This window comes from Notolepis coatsorum, assembly GCF_963971535.1.
Source record: "Notolepis coatsorum genome assembly, chromosome: 1".
In the NCBI taxonomy this organism is placed as follows: Eukaryota; Metazoa; Chordata; class Actinopteri; order Aulopiformes; family Paralepididae; genus Notolepis; species Notolepis coatsorum.
In genome coordinates, this window is record NC_140165.1 from 300894073 (window position 1) to 300912218 (window position 18146).

Here is an 18146-nt window from a genome sequence, read left to right on the forward strand (position 1 = left end):
AACAAAGAACCGAGGCCCATCATAGTCAAGCTGAACAGACTCCAACAGAGAGAAATCATCATGCGGTCGGCTCGTACCAGAAGGGGTACTCTGAGGATTGGCGATCACAAAGTGGCCATTTTCGAGGACTTTACACCGGAGGTTCAAGCTCAGAGAGCCGAGTACAAGGTGGTCCTGACTAAGCTATGGAAACTAGGCCTGAGGCCCACGTTATTCGCTCCCGCGAAACTATCTGTGTTGGAGAAGGTCGGTGGTCAGCGTTTGTTTTGGTCGTTGGCTAAAGCGAAGGAATATCTCGCGGAGACACCCGAGTCTGTTGCTTGATATCTATGGAGGGTGAGTGACTTGGCGGTTTGGGCCTATATACATTGATTAGGTCGACTATTCACAAACACTTGCTGTCATGCCCAGACATGCTAACTGTCCTCTGCCCATCCAACTAGCGGGGCTTCCCAATGACTTCTGTTACTTGCTAAAGCTGACCTCATGGTCGTACTTGTGTATCGCCTCTTTGGAAGCTAACGAGCTAGCTGAACAATGTACATAGTAGGCTAACGTGCTATCCGGATTCGTCACTAGCTTACGCGCTAGCCTCGGGCTAGCCAGCGGGCTTCGACTATGGTCTGCGCTGAGACATTCGTTAATGTTACGTATTTTGGTTGCTGTTGCTGCTCAAAGGGACATTGGTTTGCACAGTTCAAGAGTGACCGAGTCCCTAACTAACTTCTGGTATGCTTTTTATTTTTATATCCAGGTTGTTTTGAGCTTTGGTGATCCAAAGTAGATGCCAAGGTCGGTTGAATATGCATATACAATATTTGATAACAGGTTGGGTCGGGTATGGCTTGCACTTCATGGCTATATGGTTATATGGCTTGCACTCTAGCCATTACCCTCTCTTCCTTTTTTTTTTCTTTCCTATTGTCGATGTCATCTATATGCGCGATTTAAATGTGATCCGGTTCTACCTTGGACTAACTGCTGACTCGCCTTAATTTTGTTTTGAATTTTCCGTGAGGCACTTATGCTATAAAGTTGATACATTAATATGCAGACTCCAAGGTAGATGGTTACAGGTTGATGCTGAGTAATTATATAATAATTATCGTCGCTGTTTTAATGGCATTTGAATGAGCAATTTAACTGTGATCCGATCCTACCTTGGACTAACTGCTAATCCTTAAATGTGTTTTGAATTTTCCGTGATCCACTTATGCTATAACGTTGCGACATTAATATGCAGACTCCAAGGTAGTTGGTTACAGGGTTGATGCTGAGTAATTATATAATAATTAGTGTCGCTGTTTTAAGGGCATTTGAATGAGCAATTTAACTGTGATTCGATCCTACCTTGGACTAACTGCTCCGACCGATATCTTTATTGAAACAATGTATGATGACAGGTGGTGTCAGGTGTTGCCTATTACCATCCCCGGATTGATTAATGAATGATTGTGTTTAATTCTATTCTTACATAGGTTAGGTCATTCAGCCGTTGTGCCTGATCAGAGGGACGGCTAAAGGGGTGCACTTTGACCATAACCTTTTTTTTCCCTTCCTCCTTTTTTTTGGTCATTGTTTAATTGACACTGTTCACACAATTTTGCACAATTAACCTGTGACCCGAACCTGCCTTAGACTATCGGCTGGGATGCTTTAATTTAATTTTGTATTGAATTTTCCTATACCTTTTTGGGCTATAACAATGTGATGTTGAAGCGCAGATTCGGAAATAGAGGGCTGCAGGTTGATGCAGAGTTATTATTTAATAATGGCTATTTTTACCATTATGGTTGTCTCATGTTGGGGCCAGGGCTCAGGTGGTTTTCGACCGATATCTTTATTGAATTTTATTTTATAATATTTGTGTTTATTGGACTAGTGGGGGTTTACTTAGGGGTTTATCTAGAGGGGGGTGGGAGTGGGAAGCGTCTTATTGATCCATGTCTCTAGTGGGAAGTGATAGGAAGATGACCATCCTCAGTGGATGGGGCATAGGGTGGGGATTGGAGAGTGGGTATAGAGGAACTTATAGTAGGACGGGTGGGTTAGGGTTTAGAGTAGAAGGAGGGGGGGCTGTAGCTGGGGTGGTATTTTTATGTGTTCTATGTACTGTTGTCTTATATATGTGTAAGTGTTCCTCCTCTGAACTCCTGGGATTGACCGTCCGGGCCCGCCGGGATCGGCACCTCTGTACTCAGCCTGGCTGCACGGGTATGTTCTCTACGCACTTATACAAGCTCGACCATGGCTAAATTGAATATTTTAATTTGGAACGCAGGAGGGCTTAACGCCCCACACAAGCGTGCCAGTGTCCTTTGGCTATTGAAGAGGAGAAATATTGACCTTGCTCTCCTTAGTGAGACGCATTTAATGGTAGGTGACGTGTCAAGACTGGCAAATCGGCAATATCACGTTATCTCCTCATCCTCAGCCGATGATAAGACGAAAGGAGTAGTCATAGTTACAAGACGTAACCTTGATATCAAAATCTTGGATGTATGGTCGGACACGGAGGGAAGGATTACTATAGCAAAAGTTGAATTCTTGCATAGGAAGATGGCTATAATAGCATTGTATGCTCCTAACACATTTGATTCAGCGTTCTATAATACAATCACGAAGAATATGTTGGAACTTAATGGATACGCTCTCATTGTGGGTGGCGATTTTAATGCGTGCTGGGATGCGGAGATGGATAGGTCCGGGACCTCTGAAACGAGCGACCAGAAACGGGCCTCTGAGGCCCTCAGGATGTGGGCCAAAGACACGGGGCTCACAGACCTCTGGCGCTTATGCAACCCCACCCTCAGAGATTACTCTCACCTGTCAGCCAGACACAAAAGCTTCTCTCGAATTGACTATGCATTCGCGTCCCCTAATATGTTTGATAGTTTCGATGTCTCATTGGTTCCCTTGGCTCTCTCAGACCACAAGGGGATTTTCCTTACGGCAACCTTTGGCAGGCTCTCCGCAAGAGCCCCCAGATGGCGTTTTAATTCGACCTTGCTAAAGAACGATGACTTCTGTTCTGAGTTCAGGAGTAAACTAGCTGAATTTTTGCAGATCAACGTTGGCACGGTAGAAGACCCTAGGGTCCTGTGGAACGCATTGAAAGGATTCATCAGGGGTCATGTCACACTATTTGCCTCCAATTTGCGAAAATCCCGGTCAAAAAAGCTAGAAGGACTGGAATCATTATATGCGGACCTATACGCATCCTTGCAAACTGACTATAATGAACGACTAAACACACAACGTAAGATAGTCAAAAAAGAAATAAACTCCATACTTAAACAACAGTCTGAGTTCTTAATACATAGGACAAGACAAAATTACTATTTTCACGGCTCCAGACCTAGCCATCTATTGGCAATGAAAATACGCTCAAATGATCATTTCTCAGATATCCCCTCGATTAGGACGAGCCAGGGTGCAGTCACTACTGATTCGAAAAAGATCAATGACACTTTTAAAGAGTTTTACTCACAGTTATATAGCTCAGAGGGTAATCTGGATGACTCTAGATTTGAATCGTTCATTGGCGGGCTTGAGATACCCCACATTTCTGAGGAAGAGGCCAAGGAACTGGGGAGACCGATTACTCTCGTAGAATTGAGGGAGACTATTGTTGAAATGCAGAGGGGTAAGGCGCCAGGCTGGGATGGTATTCCACCCGAAGTGTATTTAGCTTTCTGGGACCAACTGGGTCCATTGATGCTCGATATGATCAATTACGCTATCGAACAAGGGGAGTTCTCAAGAGATGTCAATATGGCGTTGATTTCTTTACTTCTCAAAAAGGACAAAGATCCCAATGATTGTGGTAGCTATAGACCCTTGAGTCTTCTCGGGGCCGATTTAAAGGTGTTTGCCAAGGTGCTGGCCCGTCGCCTGCAGAGATTTATGTCTGTATTGGTACACTGCGATCAAACTGGTTTTATCCCGGGGCGTCTGGCTGCAGATAATCTTAGGAGGCTGTTGCATGTAATCGATAACAGTAAAGACAATACAACTCCATCCACAGTTCTGTCTTTGGATGCCATGAAGGCGTTTGACAGACTTGAGTGGTCATACCTGTGGAAGGTACTTGAGGTCATGGGTCTTGGAAAGAGTTTTATTCATATGATTAAAGTCCTGTATGCCTCGCCGTCTGCGATGATACTGACAGGCAAAAACTGTTCCACACTCTTTCCAGTCTCCAGATCTTCTAGACAGGGTTGCCCTCTGAGCCCGGGACTGTTCGCGCTTTCCCTCGAACCTTTGGCCCAATTTATTAGGCAATCGGAGGACATCGTCCCCATAATGGTCAACAATACTCCACACAAAATTGCTCTCTATGCGGATGACCTGCTGATTTTCATGGACGACCCCTCCCGGTCGGCCACAAAATTATTGAGGATAATCGACGACTTTGGTAAATTGTCAGGTTTTAAGATTAACTGGAACAAATCAGCCTGCCTACCTCTTAATGAACTGGCCAAGGCGGTACGACTACCAGCTGATATCCCCATAGTAGAACATTTTAAATACCTGGGCATAGAGATATTCCCCACGCTGAACCAAACTACTAAGTACAACTTCACGGGTACTTATGATAAAATACGCCAGGATCTAGACAGGTGGTCGTCCCTTCCTAACTCCTTACAAGCCCGGGCTTCCATAATCAAAATGAACATCCTGCCTAGGATAAATTTTATTAGCTCAATGCTCCCCCTGCCCCCTCCAATAGACCACTGGCGCAAGGTACAATCGATGGTATCTAAGTTTGTCTGGAATAACAAACGCCCGAGAATCAAAAGGGCTACTACTCAACGTAGGAAACAAGATGGGGGCCTCGCAATCCCTGATTTTAAACTTTATTTCTGGTCCTTTTCACTGAGACCTCTGATGTGCTGGCTAGACCCTGTAGAGGCTGTATCGTGGCGCTCCTTTGAAGCGGCGGCGGTGTCTCCGCTAAGATTGCAGGATGTAGTGTACTCCACTGTCTCTATTGCGAAATGCCGGCTGAGGTATGGACCGATCATTACTCACGTGATCCAAACGTGGCGTAATGTACAGAGGTCGTGTGGGGTTAAATGCCCTTGGCACCTGGACTCTCCAATTTTTAATAACCAGCAATTACTTGTTGGACACAAGCCGGTTAATATTCCTCAATGGCAAAGGAGGGGAGTGCATACTCTGGAGGATATTTATGATAAGAACGGCCTCCGTGCGTTTCAGGACTTAAGAGAATTTTATGATCTTCCCGGCGAGTCCTTCTTTCTTTACCTTCAACTAAGGTCAGCACTGAGGGCGCATGGCGTACCGTGGGCTCAAGCTTTGCAACCACACCCCTTCCTCAGGCTCATAGTGGACAGAACGACATCCAGAGGGTTTGTCTCAGACTTTTATACGCTCTTAATTCAATCCACGTATAAAAATTTATCATTGGATACAATCTGGCGTGTGGATATCCCGGAGTTGGACCCCGAGTTTGACTGGGATGATGTTTGGGCAAATGTGGCATTATCTTCCCGCAACCCCAATCACCAGCAAATTAATTTTAATTATATTCATAGGACCTATCTTACACCTAGGAAGCTATTTGCTATGGGACTGATAACCGACTCTCGGTGCACTTTGTGCTCTCAAAAGGCCACTGGCACTTATATGCATATGTATTGGGATTGCCCACCAGTGGCCCGTTTCTGGAGGTCAATAACGGACAAACTTTCAGATCTGTGTGGCTTAACTATCCCATTCACAGCTGTTACGCTACTCCTGAACGATATAACGACACTACCCGCGTCCGTACAACTGAAAAGGGTTGTCCTAGCGGGCGTCACAGCAGCGAAGAAGCTTATAGCAATGAGATGGAAGGAGCCTGAGAAGCTGACAATGATCAACTGGTCCCTAACTCTATTGGATGTGATTTATCTTGAGATATCCACGGCTCGGGTGATTGGGGTAGGGCAGGCTGGCATTGACCTGTGGTTCGCAGCAGCTGAGAAGGTAAAGACCGCCGTGTGCGGCTGAGCGGGGTTGGGGCGCTTGATCGGGGGGGTCCGGCGGTCTCTGGGGAGGGGGAGGAGGAAATGTCTTGTCTGTCTTGGTTTTTGTCTTGTCCTTCTTAACTTTGGCTGGGGGGATTTTAGGGGGGGTTGGTATTTAGCTATTCTGCGCTATATGTCAATTCACATGCCATCTCCCCAAGGGACTAATATTGGCAGACTGATTGACCTGTCAACCAACTTGGAGGAGGAATTTCTTTCTTCTTACACTTTACCGTCTGCGAGTTTGGCAGTCTTGAACATGTGTAAGGGACCTAGGCTATCTACAGTAAATCTGCGACAACACTCTCATAAACAATCTTTTAAGTCACTCCACTTTGTAAAGGTGGGGAAAGGTTGCCATGTCTTGAAGACCCCTTTTTGTTATTGAAGTAGCCACCTATATTTGATAGGTTGGACGCTGTTTCTTTTTCTTTTTGTCTTATGATTTATTATTCTGTATTATTGTTGTTATTCTCCTGTGAAGTTATGTTTTTTGTTACTGTGGTTATTGTGTTGTCCTGTTTCATGTAATTAATAATAAAAAAAATTTGATCAAAAAAAAAAAAAGGACTAAGAGGAATTCTACATTTCTTGCGCCATATTTATATGCACAGTGGACAAGTAGTGCCGCTCTGCTTTCGGTAGCCGTATTCCTGCGCGGAGCTGAGGCTAGTAAGGGCATGTCTTGTCGGTACCTTTGAACTTGAACGCCAGGGGCTTGTCCCTGGCGCCTGGTCCTTTTGTCCAATAAGAGAATGAACTATTATGGGCTGTAGTAGAATAAAGGGATATTCAGTGTATATGTACAAGGAATATACAAGGGATATCAAACGATATACAAATACTATTAAATATATATCCATAAATAAATATATATATTCGGTTTAATCTGATCCTTCACAACAAGTACTGTATATCTGTATGTCATGTATGTCATATATGTCTTGATGAATTGCAAATGGGGGACCCTGATGTAAACAAGACAAAAGTATTTTTCTGGTCTGCATCCTCTTAACAATGGAACTCATTGTCTATATCATTTAGACCAGTGGTTCTCAAAGTGGGGTCCGAAAATGAAGAATAGTTTATTTCACTAATGTTTTATTCACTGGAAGTTTGCCCAATGAGAGATGTAAGAATGACTACTCGGATCATAGGTTTCTCTCACTCTTCACTGATATCTCCCAACCTACGGTATAGACACACACTTGTGGAATTCTGGACTAAGTTATATCTAATAATAAACGTCTTCTCAGATGGTAGTCCCTGGAACAAAAACTCTTCAAACGGGGTCCCTGACCTGTTACGTGTCTACTCGGAGGTCCTTGACATGAAATGGTTTGAGAACCACTGATTTAGACAGCACATTGGACAATCCACATTTTTCTTCTTCTAGATTAATATGCCGTCCAGTTTCAACAGTCACAGGTAAGATACTAGATTTCATCCGGGCACATAAGAGATTGTTGCTTTTTACATACATTCTCTGTAACATAATTCTCTGTACCATATTCTGTTTCTTATCATCGTCAAAATATGCACTTTTATGGTTTAGTCCATACGTATGTCAACAGCCCACCGCCCTTTGCCCTGGGCAAACACAGATTCTTTAAACAAACAAATGTTGAGCTTTTCATTATTGAAAAAGGTCTCACCAAACCCAGAGTCGCAGAACAATGTGCACACATCTTTAGAGCAAGAACCAACCACCACTTGTTTATCCCAGATAACTATTTGTCTCGTCAACCTACTTTCTATCGAGTAACCAATTCCATAGAGCTATACATATCTTCCATGGCCTCACATGAATCCCCTTCCATGTCCCTAATGATATTCTTGTATAGACCTTTTCCACAGCAGACATTTGACATGTTATAGATGGGTAAACACAGCTACAACTAATAACCTTAATATTAGGTCTGTTTCATGTAGGTGTGCCAGGGCACTGGTATTGTGCATGCTGGTTCACCCTGAATGACTCACTGGTACACCTAAATGAAGCAGACCCAATATTAATTAATGTTATTAGTTACAGCTGTGCGTATACCCATTTACATCAAAACCTCTGCTGTGAAAAACGTCTATCTAGGCCAGTGGTTCTCAAACTGTGGTACGCGTACCACTAGTGGTACTTGGTGGTACTGCTGGTGGTACTTGAAAACATTTAATACGTTTTCTTTTTTTCTTTTTTGCAGTCAGGCCACTGAACTTAGAAGCAGGCCAGGCCGTGTGTAGCCTTTTTACAACGCATCCGCGTTTCCGTTTTGCGCTCTGATTGGCCGCTGACCTACGCTAGTACGCCCCCCTCGCTATGAGCGTAGCAGGAGGACGGACGCTGAAATCGAACAGCTGTTACCTAACAATGCCCGATGCAAAATGATTCTCTCCTCTTTGTATACCTTTGTCCTCACAAGTATTCTGCCCGGGAACTTATGGACACTAAATCACTGGGTAACATTATCACGTCTCATGGCTTCTCATATCATTGTTATGCCGATGATACTCAACTCTTCCTCTCCTTCCCTCCCTCAGATATCCACGTCTCTGAGCGGATCTCGGCCTGTCTGTCCGACATCTCCGCCTGGATGACGACCAACCACCTCAAACTGAACCTAAGCAAAACAGAATTGCTCCACCTGCCGGCCAAATCCTCCCCCCTGACCAACCTCTCCATCACAGTCGAGAATGCAGCTGTGACCGCGTCCCAGACCGCCAAGAACCTTGGTGTTGTCCTCGACGACCAGTTGAACTTCTCTGCTCACATCGCAGCGACAACCAGAACCTGCAGATTCCTCCTGAGCAATGTCAGAAGGATACGCCCCTTCCTGACAAAAGAAGCCACCCAACTCCTCGTCCAATCAACAGTCATCTCCCGCCTCGACTACTGCAACGCACTGCTAGCTGGCCTCCCGGCCACTGCCACCAAGCCTCTTCAACTCATTCAAAACGCAGCGGCCCGCCTGATCTCAAACCTACCAAAGTCGGCCCATGTCACCCCACTTCTTAGGGACCTGCACTGGCTCCCCATTGCTGCACGTATCCGCTTCAAGGCCCTCGACCTAGCATACCGTGCGGCAAAGGGAACCGCTCCCCGCCTACCTCCGGTCAATGGTCTCTAACTACACACCCTCAAGACCCCTACGCTCTGCATCTTCTGGCCGCCTCAGACCTACTCCTATCCAAGCTCCCGGAGGGTCATCAAAGAGAAGCCGCCTATTCTCAGTCCTTGCCCCACAATGGTGGAATGAACTACCCATCCCAGTTAGGACAGCTGAATCCCGTCCACTCTTTCGCCGTCGACTAAAGACTCACTTCTTCAACCATTATCTGAAATGATAAAAAAAAAAAAAAACTAACCGTGACTAACCTTACTGTCATGCACTTGTATAATAATAATAAACTAACCTACACTGTAACACGCAACACTTTGATAAACATTGTTACTCAGCTGATAGAGTTGTACCCTTCTTGCTGTCTTGTCGTACAGAACTTGTAAGTCGCTTTGGATAAAAGCGTCAGCTAAATGACTAAATGTAAATGTAATAACATTCTGCAATGTTAAATAACGTTTATCCATTCAACTAGCGGTACTAGGTAGCTAGCCTAGCCGCAATGCTATGGTCGATCCCATTGCCGTTACGCATGTAATTAGCTAACAACAGCGTCTTATAACTACTACTATTGTCGTGTCCATAAGTTCCCTGGCAGAATACTTGTGAGGACAAAGGTATACAAAGAGGAGAGAACCATTTTGACACGACAATAGTAGTAGTTATAAGGTGTTTGAGCTTGTAACGTTGTACATATTGTGTATACAACGTGAGTAGCTAACGTAGCTTAGCTTAGCTTGATAGGTTCGAAACCTAACAATGTCCGATCTAAAATGGTTCTCTCCTCTTTGTATACCTTTGTCCTCACAAGTATTCTGCCAGGGAACTTATGGACACGACAATAGTAATAAGTAATAACATTCTGCAATGTTAAATAACGTTTATCCATTCAACTAGCGGTACTAGGTAGCTAGCCTAGCCGCAATGCTATGGTCGATCCCATTGCCGTTAGCATGTAAGCTAACAACAGCGTCTTATAACTACTACTATTGTCGTGTCCATAAGTACTCGCGGAAACAGCTGTTCGATTTCAGCGTCCGTCCTCCTGCTACGCTCATAGCGAGGGGGGCGTACTAGCGTAGGTCAGCGGCCAATCAGAGCGCAAAACGGGAACCCGGAAACGTGGATGCGTTGTAAAAAGGCTACACGCGGCCAGGCCAGTGTTTCTAGTTGTGGTGGCGCGATAGTTAGATAACCTAAGTGGGGAACAACCGGGAGATCAATGTGACAGAGAGTAATGCAGTCTAAACAGTCATAAATCTTTTATTCAACTTCAGCCCTGATCATAACCATTTTTATTTTTTGTTTTTTTTGTAATGTCAGATAAAAAATGAAATACTCCCACTTTTCTGAAAATAGTTGTTGTTAAATCTGACATTACAAAAAATCCATCAAAATCTGTGTTGTTGCTAATCATTGACACATGCCTAGCCTGTAATAATCCCCCCCAGATAAATGTACTTTCCATTTGATATATTGAAAATATTTTACTTTTTGTGGGTTTTTTTTTACAATAATTTGTGATGCCATCACACAAACTGGCATTTAAAGGGTAAAAATAAAAAAAATCCTGCACCAGAATGCAGGAAATTAAGTCTTTGTAACTAAATTGACTGGGGCTATATTGTGTGTGTGTGTGTGTGTGTGTGTGTGTGTGTGTGTGTGTGTGTGTGTGTGTGTGTGTGTGTGTGTGTGTGTGTGTGTGTGTGTGTGTGTGTGTGTGTGTGTGTGTGTGTGTGTGTGTGTGTGTGTGTGTGTGTGTGTGTGTGTGTGTGTGTGTGTGTGTGTGTGTGTGTGAGAGAGAGAGAGAGAGAGAGAGAGAGAGAGAATGAAGGACAATTGCTTGCTGTGTGTGAGAGAGAGAGAGAGAGAGAGAGAGAGAGAGAGAGAGAGAGAGAGAGAGAGAGAGAGAATTAAGTACATTTGCTGAAATACAGTTCTTAATTTTCTCACTTGCTATGTGAGAATGTTATTATGTTCTCAATGCCCCTTGCATTGTATGAGTTGTGTGGAAGAGTTTGCTAGTTCTAGTGCTACCCCTTTGTACATTGTGGCTGTGTCTGACTAAAGTTAACAATAAATAATGGTATTAGGAATACATTTGCCTCCTGCGTGAACTATGCATAGCTGAATAGACTGTATTTTAACGTCGGCCATATGGTGGTACTTGGAGAGCCAGCTACGTTCTCAGGTGGTATTTGGTGTAAAAAGTTTGAGAACCACTGATCTAGGCTATTCTGTGGCCAATAAATGCGGAAGTGAATTCTGTGATATGTGGCCACCCGGTATGTGTTAGTCAGTCATGGATCTATGTGGTCCATACCATAGATCAGCGGTTCTCAAACTACGGGTCGTGACCCAAAGTGGGGTCGCGGGTAGGTGACAGTGGGGTCGCGCATGAGCAACTAAAAAAAACTCTCAGAGTTTTCCACCCGGCAGCTGTGTGTATTCGCCATGTCTCGCCCCTTCATCCACGGAGGCCGACACACAGTATTCCAATACACATCTCACTACATCCTGCGCGTATAATCGCGGGAGGGGGGTCTGGTCTTTTGTGTGTAACCTGAACTCGCAATGGATAGGTTTGTTGTCAGAAGTGGTGCCGGACTGCCGGTTAGCTGCGATGAAATGGGCTCTGCGCATAACCAGCTGCTATACCACACTGAAGTGAGGTGGCTATCTCGAGGCAGAGTATTAAATCGCCTTTTTTAACTTAGAGAAGAAGCGTGGATTTTCCTTGCAGACAAAAACAACGAAACTCTGTTAGTGACACTCCAGGATAATCAGTGGAGATTTTTGGGTATTTACTCTGCTTGATGGCTTTTTGTAGGAACAGAATGTTGATTTTTTTAAGCCCATCAGCCACTAGAAGGGCTCATTGAACAATTTCAGAGAGAGAGCACGGACAATTTGGACAACTGGATAAAAAATCTGTTCATTACGCATGACGCAGCAGGCCTCCCACTGTCTGAGCAGGAGGTGGCGGCACTCATTGATCTTTCGTGTGACGAGCTACTGAAAGTCAAGTTCACTGGACAGGCCCTTGCAAAGTTCTGAATATCAAATCAAATCAAATCAAATTTATTTATAAGGCCCGACAACACACGTTAATGTCCCCATGGGCCGTACATGTCTTCTTTAAACAAGTCAAGAAGAAAACATAACAATAAGTCAAGAACAGAACAAGAACACCATAAAATCCAACAAATTTCAAATAAATGCAAATAAATGAAAGAATGCAAGCACTCCCAGACATACCCCACGCAAAGGTAAGGAAAAACTCACTAAAACCAATAGGGGAAAATGCTCCACAGGCAGTGTGGAGGAGAGAAACCTTAGAAGGGCCATTCAAGGGGGAATCTCCCTTCTTAGATGTCGGTGATAGTAGTGTTGCAGACTAACAGTTGGTAAGCATGCACTCAAGTGTGTAGTGAGACACAGATGAGTGCATGCAATAGCAACTGAACATTTTGAAAGATTAAAGATAGAGCTGATAGCGATAGCAACTGAACATTTTGAAAGATTGAAGATAGAGCTGATAGCGAATCTATTTGAGGCACAGGGGCGGCGCAAAGAGGGTCGCGTCCTCCCCGTCTTAATCACGGGACATTCAACACTCCGGTCATTGCTCAGAGACAGCCGGAGACAGGGAGATAGGGATAATATCAGTCCGGAACGAGTACCCATGTGTAATGCTGCACTGAGAAAGCGTGTCCCCTTCGCATCAACATACCTCTGTGAGGCCAGATTTTCAGAGTAGAAAGCGGATCTCCACCAAAGCGCACGTGAGCACATTTTCTTTTCATGTTCTGGCAACATATTTTGGCTAAATATGCCTAGTTTTATAAATGTGTATACAGAAACAATTCCGTTGCTTTTGTTGATAATATTAATTGATTTCATTGTTAACATAGTGCTGCAATTTCATTTTCTAATAAATATTCATGATCAAGTTCAACAACGTGTGCTTTTATTTTGATATTCATTATTTTCAGGTTGAAATTACGCGATACATTAAGTGTGGGATCGCCAAAAAAATTAAATGGGGTCGTGGTATAAAAAAGTTTGAGAACCCCTGCCATAGATAACTAGAAGATGATGCAAGGCGGAGTCTCCAGCGTAGTTCACCGGTGGCCATCTTGTCACAGGCAGCACGCCCACTCATAACATGAATGTCTATGGTGCATGTACTATTGAAATAACCATAGCTTGCAACATTTTCAACCGATTTACAAACGGTTTGGTTTATTACAAACGTTATTAACATGGCTATGATTCAGGATGCTTGGACATGTTGAAATAATTTTCATATGAAAGTCCATTATAAGTATGCAGTATGATAACTACATCTCTGACAAACCAAACCGTTTGAAGACGGTTGAAAATTTGAACAAGCTATGGTTATTTCAATAGTACATGCACCATAGATATTCATGAGTGGGCGTGCTGCCTGTGGCAAGATGGCCGCCATGTGGCAAAGTCGGTCTCCATTGGCCAGCAGCGCGGGTGAGTCATCTAGCCTTTATAGTCTATGGTCCATACACTCAGAAAAACATGGTCAGACCCAGTAGTGTGAAGCACACCACCAGGTGACAGCAAAACCTCATGTGAGGAACAAGGAGCAGGTGCTGCTGCTATGACGACGTACTATGAATTACAGTTCATGAATAGACCACTTGGGGGCACTTACTGCAAGTATATGAGAGGGGCAGCCTATTCTATAATGCTCAGAACCCTGCAGCTAATTATGATGAATCATCATATGTAATTGCTGCTGCTGATGATGATGATGGTGATGATTTATTATTACTATATGTGTATACTATATGCCTGTTTAACACCAAGGTTGAATCAATCTCACATCTTGTGTAAACTACTATGCTATTAATAGACAGCAGTCTCAATCAGTATTACAATAGCGGTTCAAACATATGACCCTGTAATCATGCATGTACCCCCCCCCCCCCCCCCACACACACACAGGTGCACACACATACATACACACCCATGCACGCACACATTCACATACACATACACACTCACTCACTTTGACTGTGGGATCTCATAGCAGAGGCGTGTATCTGTGCAACAGTAGAGCTTTTGCCTCCAGGCAGAGAGGCATTCATCATCTCTCAGAATGCAAGAAGAAGGGAAGCTGTCATAAGTCTTCATTACTGGGCATCCCCCCACGACAGCTCAGTCAAAACTGATAACCATGATGAAAATGTTTGGGTCTTGGTTTTCAGGCCTACGCACAACTTAGGCTATACATTCTCATCGGATGCACGTTTGATTATCAGGCACTTGAGACAGTTCAGCCAAGTGCTATACAACCTGCAGTGCACTGTTTGAAACCCAATAAATAGTCCTGGGTCTTTTTCATATAATTATTGCAAAGATCTATATCTAGTGAGGACAGGGAGCTCTCAGTAACAATACCTTCTAACCGCAGAGAGAAATGTAACTTAATAACTTGTGCTTGTGTTGCATGCTCTTACTCGACTACGGTTCTTTTGAGAAGTTGATAGTTCAGCTTTCACACCAGTGTGAGACATTGATAACTGAGGCTTTTGTCTCGGCATGTCTCTCATTGGGTTTATCACCGAAACCAACCGGTGCAGTTTGACCACTTACAGTCCCCACCCCCTCAGAGCTCTGGGACAGGAAGTTGTCATGGTAATCTGACGTTGAGTCTTGAGTTCCATTTGACCTTGAAAGAAATAGTGAGAGCACCTTTTCAACACTTGACAACAGACCCGAAGGAGCTTTGACAAGAGGGCTTTATTGATGATGTGGCTGCTCTCTATATCATATATCTTTGTCGTTGAAAATGATATAAACAACCCATTGTGTTAAACAGTAGGTGTTCTAATATCGTCTGGCTCCTTTGTGCCTTCACAGTGTTGTTAGGAAAAGGCTAACTGTCTGAACATACCTGCATACAACCCCTCTATATATTTGCCTGTACACCTGCATATAACCCATAGCTTTGTATGATATATATATATATATATATATATATATATATATATATATATTCTCACCGCATATATATCTATCCACACTTGTCTGTACTTGCATAGTCCTTTACTATATCTATATCTGTACATCCTACTCTTACTAGTTACGCTGCTGGCCAGTATAACTATACTACCATACTGTCTTTATACCTGTATCACACTGTACATATACTACAACTCTGTACTGTACATACATATGATTAGCACTACACTCAGTGGTACTAATTTGTATATTTCGTACCCAGTTTAATCACCTGTACATTGTATATTGCTGTTGCACTTTACTGCTACATTTGCACTCTGGTTGGATGCCAAAAAGGCATATTAATTTATGCAAACCATTATATTTACTATAATAAATGTACTTACATGATATCTACTATAATACATTGAGGTTGCAACATGAGAAATAGGTAATGTAATGATAATGGTCCCATAGGTCTCTGTAGTAGATCCATGAAATACAATCCATGAACTGTGTTGTTAGTTGCAGAGTGGATTGCTCTGAGTGATGATGTTAATTAGAGATTGTGGCTGCTTATTGTTTATAGGATACCCACATCAATCATCATGTCAAACATAATTTCAACTGAACACAAAATGTCGAGATGGCTGTGACCCCTCTGGATAAAATGGAAGGGGCCTCAAAAGGTTTAGGGACGGACCTGTTTCCTATAGGGTCAGAACACCACACAGAATAGACAAAAGATGAAGATCACATGACAAGTAACAGTCAGGGCAGACTGTCACAGCTAGTGGACACAATCAACATGGTGACAAGATATATTTAGACACGAAACCGCTGCCAGAAATGAACAGAAACTCATCACACCCTCATACAATAGTCAATCAATCACAGGAGCTGGCTTTGCCATGGTGCTATATACGCTTAAAATCCACCCTAAAACAGAATTTACTTTGTAGGCCTACTATTCCAATGATCCTGGACAGTTAGGTCAATATCAAACATAGACATAATATGTCTTGCTAAGCTGCACCCATCAGATCACCAAGACTTGATTTAGTCACATCATCAAGTGAAATCTTTTGGGAGTTGGTCTATTGACAATGAAGCTATGTTTGAGCTATGAGCTAATACATCCAAATGAGTTGTATTTAAATGTATGGATTACAGCTCTGAATCAAATAATGTACCTATATCTAGAGAGGCACGACTCTTACCACTGAAGTCAAGCGAGTTGACTCTTTGACACTCTTTGAGAGTTAGAATTGGGCTTATCATAAGCCTTATTATTGGGATATCTGGTTTCTGTAAACAATTATTTATTTTCACACGCAGGCAGGTTAACCATGGATTTGCATTGAAATGGAAGATTTGCAGGGTCTAAGAGTCTAATTCTACTGCATTTCGACTCTCAGAGTCTTAGTCGACCCTGACTCTTAAGACTGATGGAGTTGAGGAATCTACTGTTTTGGAGTTGATTCTCCATCAATACCCATATCCCAGTAAAATCACCAGTGGTAATATCATAGTTTCCTAAAAGTTGATCCACTATTCACCGTCTTTTGAGCAGTCTTGTCTCTGGTATTCAAGTTCAACTTTCAAGTTCAAGTTTTGTTTTATTTGTCATAAGGTACACATACATTACAGTGAAATATGACCCTCTTGAGATTGTGCTTCATACAGTAAAAAGTAAATGAATAAAGACCAAACACTATATCAAATATACAATATACAAAACTAAATTACAAAATGCAGAACAAAATACAAAAATGAGGTAGAGAGGTAGAGCAAATATTTTAGTAATACATAGATAAAATTAGAGAATTAAGTAGAGACTTGAAAAAAGACTTGAACATTTTTCTAATTGACAAAAAGAAAATGTGAATTCTATTTTAGGGTGGACTTTCCCCTTTATGTCACCGGCCCAGTTCCCTCTCTGTGTCAATAGGCCTCACACCTACGAGGCGCCGATTGGGACAAAAGCCTGTCGAATACAAGACACCACATACACACCACCACGAACACAGCGACAAGACGATCAACAATGCTGCATATAAAGCATTCATTGTCACTGAGTTACCCTCACTGGGAAGAGAGCGATCTACCATTCTTTGCTTAAATTATGTCAATCAAGAAGGAAAAGCGATAGAGCAAAATGGCTGCTGTGTGAATATGGTCAATTATGAGAATTGTTGTCGATGCTGCTAAGGTACTTTTGACTAACAGGTGCATAGCTCACCACCAGTTTCACCATGACGCCTGTACGCACACAGTGCATTCCTGGACGCTGACTGTTGCATCTAGAGACAGATCATACACTGACAACAACGAGACAACGCCAGACTGGTCCCGGGGAAATGTGAGACGTCATGTGCAAAGCTCCACAAGATCGATAACAATTGTATAAGCCTATAAAAAAGAAAGAGAGAGAGAGAGAGAATTTGGGATGTATTGTGAGAAAATGTATTCCTTACAATGACTCGTTGTCTGAAGAGGTTTGCGTTTTAAGTTTGCATTTTCACAGAATTATAATATAATTTCAAATTTTTTGCACACTGGGTGAAAGGTTAGGAGCAGGAGTACTTCAAATAAAACCGCAAGAAGATAAATACCCTGTCACCCACACACACACACACACACACGCACACACACACATGAAATGTTTATTTATGTCCACATGAACAGAAGTACAAGGAATCATCATACAAAGGACATAAACACTGCCAGTGCAGTCAGAAAGTATGAAGGAACAGCCAGTTACAAAGTGCATGGACGGCAGAACGCTGTTACATACAGTATGGCTGAACTACTCGTCGGACACATCGGACATGAATCATGGGTAAAGGAAACAATGCCTCCTCCAAATTGAGCCGCTTCCTATAATAGCTGATACTGAGCAGTACCTTGCTAACTGCTTGGCCTTCCTTTTGGGGAGACCGGCTATTTAGGCCCCTCACAACCAACTTGTGCACATGCCCTAGGCTTCCAAAGATAAAAACTAGAAGATTACATCTGT